The sequence below is a fragment of the Pleurodeles waltl genome, chromosome 11 (genome assembly GCF_031143425.1).
Source record: "Pleurodeles waltl isolate 20211129_DDA chromosome 11, aPleWal1.hap1.20221129, whole genome shotgun sequence".
NCBI lineage: Eukaryota > Metazoa > Chordata > Amphibia > Caudata > Salamandridae > Pleurodeles > Pleurodeles waltl.
In genome coordinates, this window is record NC_090450.1 from 160064888 (window position 1) to 160080807 (window position 15920).

Genomic DNA, 15920 nt, shown 5'->3' on the forward strand with positions numbered 1-15920 from the left:
GTGTGCCCAGCTGGAGCCAGACCTGATGTCACCCATCCGCCAACCCACAGGGATCCCCCCTCTAGTGCAGGTGCTGTCAGTACTCCATTTCTTAGCAAGTGGGTCATTTCAAACAACAGTGGCCATATCATCAGGGATGTCCCAGCCTATGTTTTCCAACGTGTTGTCCAGAGTGTTGTCTGCCCTGCTGAAACACATGCGGAGCTACATCGTTTTCCCTGAGGTGGGGGATTTGCCTACAGTGAAGGGTGATTTCTATGCCCTTGGACATATCCCCAACATCATTGGTGCCATTGATGGGACACATGTTGCTTTGGTCCCCCCCAGCAGGAGTGAACAGGTGTACAGGAACCAGAAGAGTTATCATTCCATGAATGTACAGATGGTGTGTTTGGCTGACCAGTACATCTCCCATGTTAATGCCAAGTTCCCTGGGTCAGTGCATGACGCCTACATCCTGCGGAATAGCAGCATCCCGTATGTGATGGGTCAACTCCAGAGGCACCGGGTGTGGATATTAGGGGACTCTGGTTACCCCAACCTGTCCTGGCTACTGACCCCAGTGAGGAATCCCAGGACAAGGGCAAAGGAACGGTACAATGAGGCCCATGGGCGGACTAGGAGGGTGATCGAGCAAACCTTTGGCCTCCTGAAGGCCAGGTTCAGGTGCCTCCATATGACAGGTAGATCCCTAATGTACTCACCAAAGAAGGTGTGCCAGATCATCGTGGCCTGCTGTATGCTTCTCAACCTGGCTTTGCACCGCCAGGTGCCTTTTCTGCAGGAGGATGGTCCAGATGGTGGTGTTGTAGCAGCTGTGGAGCCTGTGGAGAGTGAAGAGGAGGAAGCCGAAGAGGACGACATAGAGAACAGGAACACAGTAATACAGCAGTATTTTCAGTGACACACAGGTAAGAGTAGACACCGGCATATTACATTTACTTAATGACTCCTACCTCTCTACTGTCTGACTTTTTCCCCCGGTGTATGGTAACTGTGTTGTGACTTTCCCTTCGGTTTTCAGAGATGTGGACCCCACTGCGTGACATCTGCTTCGTTTCCCCATGGACTACAGCTGCGTGACAGCGGTTTGTTAGCATCACAATGTGAATGAACATTTTGGCACGGTCATGTCTAATACATTTGTTCTAAATCAAAGCCAGACTCCAGATTGTTTTGTGCAATAAGTGTTTTATTCAAGTGCTCTAAATTGGATGGGTGGTTGCAAATCGGTGATGGGTGATGGTGGAGGATTGTCCATGGCAGAGTCCAGACTATCAGTTTCACAGGTGCATTGCCCAAATGCCTGTGGGAAGTGGAGCAGGGGCAGTTTAAGGTTGGACAGGGTGACAATGTGGGACAGTGGGATGACAATCAGGGCGGTATCCTTTGCTGGCGGGGGTCTTGACATCTTACTCTGTCTTCTTCCTGGATCTCAGGGCCCGCTTGCGGGGTGGTTCTCCTTCTGCAGGGGGTGGGGTTCTGGTGGCCTGTTGGTCTTGTGTCAGGGCCTCCTGTCCACTAGCAGAGGTGGTAGGCAGTTCTTGGTGCATGCTAGTGTCAGGGGCCCTTTGAGGTGCCACAGTGTCCCGCAATGTCGTGACTACCTCATTCAGGGCCACTACGATGGTACCCATGGTGGAACTGATGTTTCTTAGTTCCTCCCTGAACCCCATATACTGTTGCTCCTGCAGAAGCTGGATCTCCTGAAACCTGGCCAGGACCGTCGCCATCGTCTCCTGGGAGCGGTGGTATGCTCCCATGATGGAGGAGAGGGCCTCGTGGAGAGTGGGTTCCCTGGGCCTGTCCCCCCCCTGTCGCACAGCAGCCCTCCCAGTTCCCCTGTTTCCCTGGGCCTCTGTCCCCTGAACCGTGTGCCCACTACCACTGCCCCCAGGTCCCTGTTGTTGTTGGGGTGGTGGGTTAGCCTGGGTTCCCTGTAGTGGTGGACACACCGCTGATTGACGTGTCCTGGAGACAGAGGTATGGGCCCGCTGGGTGGGTGCTGTGCTGGTGTTCCCAGAGGGGGGAAGGTCTACTGGGCCTGTGGCTGTGTGAGTGGAACCGACTGTCCCGAGGTCCCCGATGGCCCGGGCTGGTCATCTAGATCCAGGGAGACAGAGCTGCTGTCCTCACTGTGGGCCTCTTCTGGGGGTGGAGTGGACATTTGTGGATCCTCCTGCGCGGTGACGTGGCTTTCGGGTCCTGCAGGGGTATAAAAGTATGGTTATTGCTTCTGTGTGTGTCATAGCGTGCAATGGGTGGGTGCCCGTGTACCCCAGTGCTGGCATTCCTTTGTGGGGGCTGTTGTGACAGTGGTTGGGGGGGGGTTGTATGTGTATGTGCAGTGGGCATACTTAGGTGATGGGTGTCCATGCTTTGTGGACGCATGCAGAGCAAGGTGTTGGGATGGGTGGGTTGTGATGGTGAGACAGTTGCAAGGAGTAGGATGTGATGGGGGTGAGGGTGGGGGTATGAGTTGGCATGCAGGTGGGGTGGGGGGAAGAAGTAGTTAAGATTTGCCTTACCAGAGTCCATTCCTCCGCCTACTCCTGCGAGGCCCTCAGGATGCAGGATGTTCAAGACTTGCTCCTCCCATGTTGTAAATTCTGGGGGAGGAGGTGGGGGTCCGCCGCCAGTCTTCTGCACCGCGGTGTTGTGCCTGGATACCATGGAACGCACCTTCCCCCGTAGGTCGTTCCACCTCTTCCTGATGTCGTCCCGATTTCTTGGGTGCTGTCCCACAGCGTTGACCCTGTCCTCTATTCTGCTCCATAGCTCCATCTTCCTGGCAATGGTGGTGTGCTGCACCTGTGCCCCGAACAGCTGTGGCTCTACTCGTACAATTTCCTCCACCATGACCCTGAGTTCATCATCAGAGAACCTGGGGTGTCTTTGCGGTGCCATGGGGTGGTGTGGGTGATGTGTAGGGTGGATTGTGTGGTGCTAAGTGTGGTGATGTGTATTGTTGTGTTGTGTGAAGTGCGTGCAAATATTGCTGGGTGACAGTGAATTGGGCGTCTGGGTGCTCGGATGTCTTTTCTCGGTGCGTGTTCACGAATCTCTAGGAGTGGAGGTTTGTGGGTGATGTGGGTGTGTATTTTATATTTAATTGGGTGTGTGGGAGTGGTGTGTGTATTTTGATTTGTCCAATGTGGTTGTATTTTGTAAGTGTGTGTGTATTTTGAGCGCGCCGGTGTGTACCGCCAATGGAATACCGCGGTTGAAAGACCGCCGCGTGGATTCATGTGTCGTGATAGTGTGGGCGTATTTCTGTTGGCGTGACGGTGGAGGTTTGGTCATCGCCAGTTTCTCGCTGCCCTTTGGTGTGGCGGACTTTTGTGGATGTCTGTATTTTGGCGGTTTGCCTGTTGTGGGTCAGAATGACCGTGGCAGTTTACCGCGGCCGCGGCGGTGTTATGGCGGTCTTCTGAACAGCAGTAAGCGCCTTTTACCGCCGAGGTTGGAATGAACCCCATAGTGTTTGTCCTCCCTCCAGAATGAACAGGTGTTCAGGAATAGTAAGAGTTTCAAATCAATGAATGTGCAAATGGTATTCCTGGCTGACCAGTACATCTCCCACGTCACTGCCAAGTATCTTGGGTTGGTGCATGAAGCCTTTGTCCTGAGGAATAGCAGCATCACAGTTGTGATGGCCCAACTACAGAGGCACTGGGTGTTGCTAATAGGTGAGCCACAGTCGCCACCCACTGTATGCGAGTGTATGCCTTCAGGTGCCATCCCCATAGCATTGTGTGAGGCTAAATGTTGTCTCTCAATGCTTGCAGGTGACTTTGGCTACCCAAACCTACCGTGGCTGTTGACCCGTGTGAGGAATGCCAGGACAGGGGCTAAGGAATGTTATAATGAAGCACATAGGTGAACCAGAAGGATCATCAAGAGGACCTTCGGGCTCCTGAAGGCCAGGTTCAGGTGCCTCCATCTGACAGGTGGATCCCTCTGCTATTTACCCAGGAAGGTCAGCCAGATAGTAGTTGCATGCTGCCTGTTGCACAACCTGGCCCTCAGACTACATGTACCTTTTCTGCAGGAGGAGGAGACTGGAGATGCCCCTGTGGCAGCAGTGGACCCTGAGGACAGTGAGGATGAGGAGGCAGAGGGTCAGGATGAGGACAACAGAACATCAGTTATACTTCAATACTTCCAATGACTCACAGGTGAGACAGTGCAACTGACCATTCCTCTGATTATTGATGTTTTCTGTGCGGATGTAGCATGATGGCATTAGCTTCCATTGCATCTCAACTTACTGTCACCTATGGCTTGTTATTTTCCAGATGTTGGTGATATGACAATACTGTCCTGTTGTGATGACCACAGACAGCTACAGGTCATTATTTTTATGCTCTCACAGTGTTCAGATCATTTGCATTAGGTGTGACTGTTTCCATAAATGCACATTTTCAACACAGAAAGTACTAGTAATCAAGTTGTGTTCAAGGGTGTTTATTGTAGTGTGTGAAATTGAGGAAAAAGTGCAATGGAATGGGGTGATGGTAGAGGTAAGTCCAGGGCAGTGTTCCAGTCTGTTTGTAGCACAGGTCCAGTGTCCAAGGGGCAATAGGAAGGGGAGCAAAGGCAGTTCATAGTGGACACGGTGACATGGTGGGACAAAAGAGGGACAATTAGGAGAGTCTAATTTCCTGGTGGTGGTCTTGGCTAGTATTTCTGGCTTCTGTCTGCATAGCAGGGAGTGTTTGCGGGGTGGTGCACCTTCTGCAGGGGGAGGGGTGCTGGTGGCCTATGGGTCATGTGGCGGGGCCTCCTGCCACTAGCTGCAGCGGAAGTGGGGGGCTGGTCAATGGACTGGCTAGTGGTAGGAGCCCACTGCCGTGCTTTTGCTTCCCTCATGATGTTGGCTATGTCTGCCAGAACCTGCTATGGAGATCAAGGTGGTGTTGATGGCCTGCAAGTCCTCCCTGATCCCCTGATACTGTTCCTCCTGCAGCCGGCTGTTTTCCTGCACGTTGTCAAGGATCTGACCCATCGTGCCCTGGGAATGTTGGTAGGGTCCCAGGATCTCGGAGAGTGCCTCCTGGAGAGTCGGTTCCCTGGACTTGTCCTTTCCCTGGCGCACAGCGGTCCTCCCAGTGTCCCTGTTGCCCTGTACCTCTGTCCCCTGAACGGTGTGGCCACTGCCACTGACCCCAGGTCCCTGATTGTCTTGGGGTGAGGTGTGGACTGGGATCCCTGCACAGGTGGCCACACTGCTGATTGACGTGTCCGGGGGACAGAGGTGTGGGTACACTGGGTGGGTGCTGTGGTGTTGTATACTGAGGGGGTTAGGCTCTGTGGTGGACCGGGAGTGGGCTGGGGTGACCAATTGTCCAGTGGTCCTGGACGGGCCAGGTTGCTGATCAAGATCCTGAAGTCCAGAGTTACTGTCATCACTGGGGGCATCTTCTGTTGGAGGACTGGATAGTCGTGCCACCTCCTCTACGCTGACATTGGCTGGGGCACCTGTGAGAGTGTAAGTGATGTATTATGCTTCATGTCTGTGACATATTGTACATCCCTGGCTCCCCCTCTATTGGTGCTGTTGCCCTGCCACCTTTGTTTTATGGTGATGTATTGTGGGATTGTTGGTTTCCCTATGCTGTGCATGCTTTAGTGATGGGTGTCCATGCAGGGTTGGGAGGGCTGTCCATGAATTGGTATGGGATCCAGGATTTGGCATTTGGGTTGGTCATATGTGTAGGTGCAGTGTGTGGGATGGAGTGGACTACTGGGAGTGAGGGTGAGGGGGTGTGATGGCATGCAGGTATGGGGGTGATAAGTGGTAAATGCTGACTTACCAGTTTCCAGTCGTCCAGCTGCTCCAGCGAGTCCCTTGGGATGCAGTAATGGGCTAGCGGATTTGTGTATGTGGCAGTATTCTGTCGGATTGGTGTGTGTGTGTGATAATATGGAGAACAGATATTCTCCACCGCGGCGGTTTGTTGGCGGCCATCACCGCAGCTGTAGGCAGGATTTACCTCCCATGTCATGATGAGGTCCATACTGTCTTGGGTCTCTTTGGGGCTGAAGGACTGTTTGCAATGTATTGTACTTAACTGTGTCATAATTATCCATTCATCATTTCCTTCCAAAACAGATTGATGATGGTGTGCTGCTCAGCGGGTGCCCTGGTGAATATTGCTGTTGTTTCTTTTGTGTAGTGTCTGTCTTTGTTACACCTTTTCCCAAATCCCCTTTCCCATTCGTTTATCAAGCCCCTAACCCTCTTCCCCTGGGCTGTGTGATTTATTGAGGTATGACTTAATTTTACACCATAAATGGATCAGACACTTGCTTGGGGGGATGTGGTGAAAGAAACACTAACTCACTGCATGGCCTTCTAATACTAGAGCAATTCCATACCAGACCTTTCAACATCATCATTAAGGCCTTGTGGAGTTTGTTGCATAATCATTTAACTCTGTCCAACCACACCTGACTATGAGCCCAATTCTCATAACTGGAGGATTTTATTTCCTATGTTTAGTTTTCATTAAATACTATCTCCCCATTGCCCAGAGGAAGTTGATTTTGCTAGTTTGTATTACTATAACAGGTATACATTGTTGTGTGTCAAATACTGTCATCATGGTAGTCGGGTCACTGTCTTCCTAAAGGTATGATATAATATATAACCTATTAACCTTTCTATTTTCTTTCAACCTAGTTGACAGTGATTAATAACACTTTGATTAATCCTGCAGTTGAGGAGTTTGCATTGGTGGGAGTAGCACCTTCTGTCATCAAAGTTGACAAGGCATTGGAAACTTAAAACAGGATGCTTTTCCCTTCCCCCCAGTGCCCACTCTATCACCTCCTGGTAGTTCAGCCCTTTATTCTTTCCAAACTTCTGTCCCACCTACCCATAAAAAATTGAAGAATCTCTTTTGGCATGCACCACATTTATGTACAAGTGATTAATATTTCATGGCTTTCATAATGGATTCAGGGCAGTTCAAATTTCACCTTTTTGACACTTGTCAACTAAAGTGAGGCATGTGTGGGTACAAAAATGGCCCTGGCTCTGACTACTAATCAGCCATATCAAATTCCAATGGCCCTAGGGGGCCATCAATGTACTGCTACTGTGCAACTCTAAATTATTTGCATAGAGAACTGTTTATAATTTGTAATTTTCCTGTTAGTGCGCTAGTCTGCGACTACTACTACCTCCCCCTTAAGACAAGATGCCACCTTGGGAAAACTCTGCAGAAAGAAGGCCTGAGGCATCACCCCTCACTGCAGTTACATCATAGTAGCATGGGTGACTAATGGGGAGGGAGGTATGATGATTGGTGGGAGGACACATATCTACCTGACTTAACAACTACAGTGAGTTAAGGGAAAGACAGACAATTGAAATAAGCCTACTTTGAACCAATGTTTTGATAACCATGCAAACCAAGCGAATCAAGTGAACAGACATGTCCCTCTCAAGAAGAGCTCCCTTATTTCTTGATTGAAGCAATTATATATTCATATTTTCATTCATCTATTCTATTCACCTTTTGATACCCACCATTTAAGTTTTATACTCCCTTGTCTAGGCTTTCACCTTTCCATTCTAGCCATCCATATGTCCACCCATCCATCCATACAGTCACCTATCCAGTATCCACACTTTCAAATACCCTGCTTTCGCCTATCCGTTCACCCATGCATTGTATGTTACCATCCACCCATCTCCACCCGAGCATTCTTTTACCCATTCACCCTTCACCAGTTGAGGCATCATTTCACCCCTTTTATCCATCATTTCATCTACCCTTTCATCTCCTATTACTCATCTATGCATTCTTTCCTTTCATGCACACATCCTCTCATTCATTCACCATTTCACCCATTCTTTCTTTTATCTGTCAATCGTTTGTTCACTTTTCATCAAGCCATCATTTGTAGCATCCATTCTTTATGAGCTTTTGTCTGTTGATTTGCAGAAAGAAGAGATCATTAAGAACTCAACGTCTGCTGTAGCTGCTAAACCTGAGGGTTCACAAGAAACACCCGTGCTGTGAGTATGCTAATAATTGTCAAAGGGCAAGAGCAATATGACTTACCAACGCCCATTCCTGCTGCCATCGGTTCTCCCCCTCTGACTGTTGCCACATCCGGCGCACTTATACTGCCACTGGCTCTTGCATTGGTGGTTGGTGTGGCTGGAAAAACGTTACACATTTTAGATTTCAACAAAATACAACTGGAATAGATCAGTACAGTTCTATCTGCTTCTATCATTCTCTTTAGTAGTTTAGTCAGTTAATTATGTTAGAAAAGCCAGGTAGGCAAATCAACCACAAATGTTTTGGAATGGAGGGGCAGAGCTAAGTCACTGAAGTGCAATAAAGGGGTGGAATACTTTGGTCAATCCAGGAGGACCTATGGTGATGTCTAGGCTTGCAAATGCAATGGGCATGAGCAAGGCAAAGATAACCTTCACAAACATGCATGAAAAGCTTATTTGGGCATGCCAGCTCATCAGCAAAGCACCTGTTCTAAAAATGTGTCCTTTTAGTATTCAAGTACCAGTCAGCAAGGTATATAAGGGGAAAAGGAAAAGCTAAGCCTAGTAACAAAGCAGAAGAAAGCTAGTACAGACAGGATGAAGTCAGGTACAGAAACATGAAAAATAGAAATTTGCAGGGAGAACAACAATTTAACAAAGCATAGATAGAATGAAAATTAGTACAAAAAAAGTAGGCAGTCACAGTAAGAATAAAAGAAAAATGACTAAAAATGAGGAGAAGTGAAAGTTAGGGAAATAATAATAATAATGTAACAGGGCGACTTGCTGAGGCCTGAAAATCCTCCATCTTCTACACTGGTAGTGGTACGGGCACCCTCATCTCCTCCTGGACCCACCTTGGATGTTGCCCTCTTCCTCCCCTTTGGTGCTGTCATAAGAAATAAAGAAGATAAAAAAGAAGATTAGTGATACAGTTAATCTCCCCCAAAAAATGTTGACAGGCAGAGGCAAACACAGTAACATCATACTTTTCTAAATCAGATCACCTAGTATCAGTTTGACTCAAGTTTACCTACTCCAAATTTGCTAAACTATATTTACAACTACTTACCACTAACAATGCATTCATATTGAATTCTCAGCCACCTTTAATGGGACAACTCAGCCTTCATTTGTTTCAATTAATAGATGCATACTATGGTGATATCAGACATCATCAGGAGATTGTGACTGAGGGGACTGCATAAGCTCCATAAAGAAAGGCACAGGGAAGGGCATGCTAACTCACTGATATTACTGATTACTACTGCCACTACCTTATTCTTGGTGAAAAGAGGATTCTGAGTCTGCATGGCTTTTTATATAATCAGTCCTAACGTGCACCGATGAGTACAATTAGGAAGCGATGACTGAGCACCTTGCTACCTCAAACTGGATCACATAATAAATATTCATTGTAATGTAAACTTAACTTACCTCTGAGAGTCAGCACTGCTATTTGAAACAAATTAGCATTATGGAACACACACAAATAAATAACTATTACTCACCCAGCCCCGACACCTAGACACCCAGCAGCTCAAGCAGGTTCTGTTCACGGTCCATTATGTATGACCAATGGTGCATCAAATGCTCCTGGGTGTGCTGGACCTCAGTGTGTCAATGCACCAATCTGCACAAACTCCCCCACAGCAGTTGACACCCAAAGGGGGTCACCGCTCCCAGGCCTGCCGCCTGCTGCTGGCATACAGGGGAGGTGGCAATGCACAAAAGAGACAAGTGCTGTGACCTCCACCTCTGTAAAAATAGAGGGGGCTGAACCCCTTGGCGGCGCCGACGTGCACAAGGCAAGTGTCTAGCAGCCACACCTGCACCGACACGCCCTCTGCCACCCTCTGTCATGGTTATGGGTGGAAAAAAGAAAGGGGAAGAAATAGAAGGAAGGAAAAAAAAAATATAAAGTAGTAAAGAGAAAAGAATAAAAAATAAAGTATTCAAAAAGTCACATAAAAGCACACCAAGAAAAGGCCAGAAACTTTAAAAAAAAAAACACAGAGACACAAACTGATGAAATTAAGGGAAATGAGAGGCAGATAATTTAGGAAAGGGTGGGAATGCTCAGATTTAGGTAGAATTAAAAGATAGGCTCAGCACCAAACATAGAGAGACAGAGAAAACAAAATGACCGGGTCGATGCAAACAATGTGGTGCTGTTCGAGAGATATTTGCAATGCATCAATGCAAATCGCACACCAGAATGTAAAAAACATAGGCCCATATTTAACGGAAAATGACGGAGAGTGACGCTGCACCAAAATTGGCAGCACTGCTCTCTGTCAGTTTCACAACTCAGAGATGTGCTGTATTTAATTGAATATGGTGCACCCCTGTGTTGTCCCCTGCACTGTTTCAAAATTGAGCTGTCTAGCACCAACGCAGGCATCCTTACACCATCATGCAAGGATGACTGCGTTGAGGGCTTTGATTGTTTATGTGTGAGACGGTGTCCTTTCCTGCACATAAACAATTACTAATGACGATTTCGAACTTCTGTGTGTGCTGTGTAAGACTGTGAGGAAGTGGCAGTAATGTTTTGTTGTTGTGTTAATTGCTGTGTGAGTGGGTCTGTGAGTGGCTGTGTAGGTCTCTGAGTGGGTGTGAGAGTAGGTGTATGGATATGTGACTAGGTGTCTGAGTGGCTGTGTCAGTAGCTCTGTCTGTAGCTGTGTGAGTGACCCTATGACTGTGTTTGTGGGGATGTAAATATCTCTGTGGGTGCGTGAGTGGGTGTATGAGTGTGTAGGTTGGTGTGTCTGGCTGTGTATGCATACGAGAGTGGCAGTATGGGTGTGTGAGTGGGTGAGTGGGTGCCTGAGTGGGTTTGTGAGTTGGTATGTTAGTGCCCGTGTGGGTGTGTTTATAGGTGTGTAAGTGAGTGCATGTGTGTGTGACTAGCTGTGTCTGTATAGGTGTGCAAATGGGTATCTGAGTGACTGTGGGTGTGTGAGAAGTGAGTGTCTGTATGGTGTGTGAGTGGTTTATGAGTGGCTGAATGGGACTGTAAGTGGGTGCCTGACCATGTGAGTGCATGTTTTTTTAATTGTAATGTGTAACACCCTGTAAGAAAAAATGTGTAAACCACATTACTCCAATAGATATAGTGCATTTATCTGTATAAAACGTACAAGAACAAATTTGTATTAGGATTGCAATTTATAAGAATATAAAATGTAGCAGTCCATAACTTTATAATAGCAATGGACAAGTACATATTTCTCATGTTCTAGTCTCATGCTGTAATAAAAATCAATATTTTATTTTCCTTTCTTAATGTTATAAGATTTTGTATTTAGTCAACATAAATGATATACTGTATAAAAAATAACCCTTGTACATTTGGGAGAAAGCTATTATATAGGCTGTATAAAAACCCACAAATGCACAATATCTCACAGGAAATAATTAATGAATTTATATTTTCAGTACTAATCCAGAGAAACATTTGCTGAAATTGAAATCTTCATCATTAGAAATGCTACTATATATATATGGTACAGCAGCATAGGCAAACCATTATAAAGACATCACCCTTGGAAGGCTGCATGAGGTCATAAATCCTGATAATGCAGCTACAGTAACTAGACTAGTGCACTTTTGCAACTGTCAACCTCTGTAGTTCTAGGAACAAAATAAAGGAATTTGGTAACTTCCAAAGCATATTTTACCTGAAATTAAGGCTACTATCAGTGCATTATGTCTATCTACTTCTACTTTTTAGGTCAAGCATAGCAGCGCACAAGCGCTGCTTTTCCGACGTGTTGGTATGTATCTGGGCTTTTAACCACGCCCATCACTATCGTTCGTTCATGGGCCTGCCTTTCAAAAATCCTTTATCATCATTGGTAAAGGCTTGACGTTTGTCCCTCCTTTAGGCAGTTGTGTTACCGCTTCGGCTATTGACCCTGTTATATGTATAATTGCACGTTTGCCGATAACTTTGACTGTGAGCGAACTTCTTATTTCCTTTTGTGTCGCTCCTTCGCTCTCATGCTCACGGGGGCCGTGGCACTTTGAATCGGCTTGCTTGAGTCAACTGTTTTACTTTTTATATTCAGTTTGTGTGGCAAGAAAAGTTTATTTGGGATTTGTTTTTTATTAGCATGTGAAGCAAAATTGTGGCACAAAAACTGCTCAGATTTGATCCGTAGGAGAACTTGAGAAAAAGGTGCATTTTTCAGTGCATGCATATGTGTGGTTTTCCCTGGCAAAAACAGGTGTACAGAGAACCATATGGACTGCCCTAATTGCAGAGTTCTTGGTCTGTGACCCTTTTTTACTTCCATACTAGGCAAGGGCAAAATGTGCAGAATACCACGGAACAAAAATATTTAACCAATCTTTCGTCCTATGATTGGTTTAATCCACCTTTCTCACTACCATTTGTGCAGGTAAATCACAGGAGGTGATTGTAGGGTAGACTATTGTGCAGATGCTCATTCAGGTTTTTTTCCACGGGGGTGAAAATTCCCCCGCTACTAATGCAACCATTTATCTGGTTATCCACAGTGCTCCACTACACTAGCCTGTCCTCCGTAAGACACAATTTTGCAGCAGGCTGAGATGGGCAATGCCTGCATTGCATTGCAGAGCACATCTGCAGAGCTGTCGATGAGGTGTGGGGGCAGGATGTTGGAAAAACTCGCTGTTCCCATTGTTTCCAGGAATGATGCTTCCCAGGTGACTGCAGTTGCAGAGTAGCTTACATCACGTGAACAGGCAAGGTAGGTCAATGGGTTCATGGGCTGTTATAGAATGCGTATATTTAACCCACATAATTGACAGAGCAGAGTCAGACCTTAATCCTTACCGTTGAGTTTTTTGTGTGCCCTGTATATGTTAGGTGTTGTGAAGATTAATGTGGTGTTCTTTGGCATCAGCATAGTACTATGCTGGAGGAGAAGGAGGTCAGGATATATATCTTATAGCATTTAAAATGCAGCAGAAATGGCACAGCCGGATCATCTGACATGCAAGTCATTTTCATTGGAGTGCTCAAAATATTGCAGCCAGTGCAGGCCCAGTACAAACGGACATTAACTTAATTACATTTACCTGGCACTTAGCACACGCCCTTAAAACCAACCTTCACCCATTTCCAAGCCGGGAACCCCATGAGCGAACCAGTGCTGAATTTTAAAAGATATAAGTGGAAGGGCCCAAGGTATTACTGGACTAGTCTAGGCTACGTTAATTTGTAAGGATGGCTTGGCCTGTTGGTTTTAATATTATTATTTTAATTATGTTCAACATTTTGTGGATTACTCCTCCTACAAAATAGGCAACAGTGTCACCACCTGGTAGACTGTCTTAAATTAAATGCCTGCTAAAGGAATAGGACTGACCTCCTTAAATGTTCCGAAATACCTGAGAGCCTAATTGGAGGGTCTGACTGAAATGTGGGCTGTCGTTCTCCAAAGAACAACAGCCAGTATGGACATAGGTTTATTAATTTCCACGCACCATAAAATCATGTGTAAATCTGCAGCGGTATGTAGTGCAAAGGGCATGTATTTACAAAGGGCCATGTTAATTGGGTCATCAGCCATGCAGATATAAAGAAATAAGACACAACGTTAATGTGCTCTTTGAGTTTAATTCTTTTGGCGAATTCCACGTAAGAACATTCCACACTACTTTCCATGACTTTAGATCAGTGGTTCCCAACCTGTGGTCCGGGGACCCCTGGGAGTCCGCAAAGCCTCCTCAGGGGGCCAGCGACTGCTTGGAAAATTAAATAATATTAACAGATTAGGTCCCAGCTTTCAGTAATGACTCAGTGTGGGTGTCCCCAGATTCCAATAATGATTCAGTGGGGGTCCCTGGGTTCCAGTAATGACAAACAGGTCCACAGAACCCAAAAGGTTGGGAACCACTGCTTTAGATGATTTTGTTTTACATGGAATCCCGAGGGCATGTGACCTATTTTAATCACATTCCTCCCTCTTATACATATATTTTCTGATATTTGACGCTACACATGTCAATGGCATTTAGCACTAGGCTTGTGTCACCTGGGACCCTGATCGTGGAGTCAACTCACCTACAGAAACAGAAAAGGCTGTTTCCTAATTTGCTCATAGGGACAGCAGGGCATTAGGCCTCATGCCTGTTATCTGCTTGTTGTATGAATCCCAAGTGCTAAACCCCCTTTTTTGGTTCAAGCCTGTGTGTGCATGTGCTAGCGCATGTATCTGGCATGCAAGACCCTGTTGTGTTCTGTGAAGGGCTTGGAGCCCACGTGTCGTTCACCATTTGTTGGTTTGGATGGCACGCTTTTCTACAGCCTCGTAATTTGTCAAGGCAAGTCTGCCATCATTTTCGTAACTCTGTGTGGCAGCAGAAATCAAGCACTAATTGATATCAACTTCATTAGTGCCCGTCCGATTGCTCTTGATTTGATCAAGGTACTATTTTGTTCTAAATTCTAGTGCCCCGCTAACAGAAGGCTTGTGGCTGGCAAAAACATGCCCATCAGGACAAACAAAATTGCAAAGTTTTATTTTTTAAAGCTAACTTTGTTTTATTTTGTTAAGTCATCTTTTCTCAAGTTCCACTCATGTTTTTGATCGTGGGGCTGTTGTCAAAAGATGACAATTAACTTGTTTGTTTTTGCAGTTTTATATATTGCACAAGTTCGACCCACCGGTATTCCCCACCGTGACCACCAGTAATGTTACACAAGGATAGATTCATTTTTGAGTAAGCAAGGGGAGAGTAAGTGATTTACCTAGAATCACGCAATGTTGAGTCTGATGCCAAGACTCAAACCTGGTTATCCAGCTCAAGAGTTGGCAACTCTCTCCATTACACCACATCCCATTTCCCTTCCCGCCTTTTATCCCTATTTTTTCCCTTGTTCTTCTCTCCCTGTGGAAACCAGGCCCGACATCTTTCATTCTGTTATCTCTTTCTATCTTGGTTCCCTTTTTTCTCTATCAATCTGTTCTCTCTTCTCTTTTCTGACCCCTCACTCTTCCTATTTCTTCCGCCTCCTTCTCTCCTCTCCCTAGCATCTCTTACACATATCTCCTGGTCTTTTTTTATAGCGACTCAGTCCCTCTGCTCTTTTTCTTGTTGTTCTCTAACTCTTTACTTTGTGACTCTTTCTTACCCTAAACTGTCCATTATCCCCAATCTCTTCCCTTTGCTTACCTTTTGTCCCAATCTCTGAGCACTCCTCTAATCCACATCTCTTTATTCTACATCGAACTTTCTCCCATTGTCCCTTGTTTTTATTATCTCTTCCTGGACTCTTCATCCCCCACTTCTTTTGGTCTTCTTTTTTCTCTCTTCCTATCTCTCCTCTCCTAGCCCCTCTGTCATTCTCACTTCCTCCATATCTCCCTTATTCTTTCACATCCACTCTGCGTCTTTCTTCTCTTTCCTTCTCCTGCTTCTTTTACTCTCTCCATCCCTCCCTGTTTACCTAGTTGACGTGACTCCAAATACTGAGTTATGAAAGCTTTATTGATTCAGTCATTAAAACAGTTCAGTGTCATGCGTTTTTCTCTGTTTCTTGTTTCTTTTTCTCCTGCCTCTGCGCCTCATTATTTTCCAGTCTTTCCTTTCTTGCTCTCCTCACCCTTGCGTTGAAAAAGGCCAGCAATGCGTTGATTTCTCACTCGCAGGCAAGACCGTGCATTGTTCCTTCTCCGGTCGGGTCGGCATGCGTCGTTTCCTATCTCCCGCAAGAGAGCGATGTGTCGATTCCCAGCCGGGCACCTTGGGTCCAGGGAGGCTTTGCATTCATTTTTCACACCTGGCGATGTTGCATTCGAAATCCCGTCACTCAGTGTCAGCAAACTGTGCTGTGTTGGGCTTGCATTGTTATAATCAGTCACTAGCGGTTGTTACATGTCATTTCTCTAGCTGCAATGCA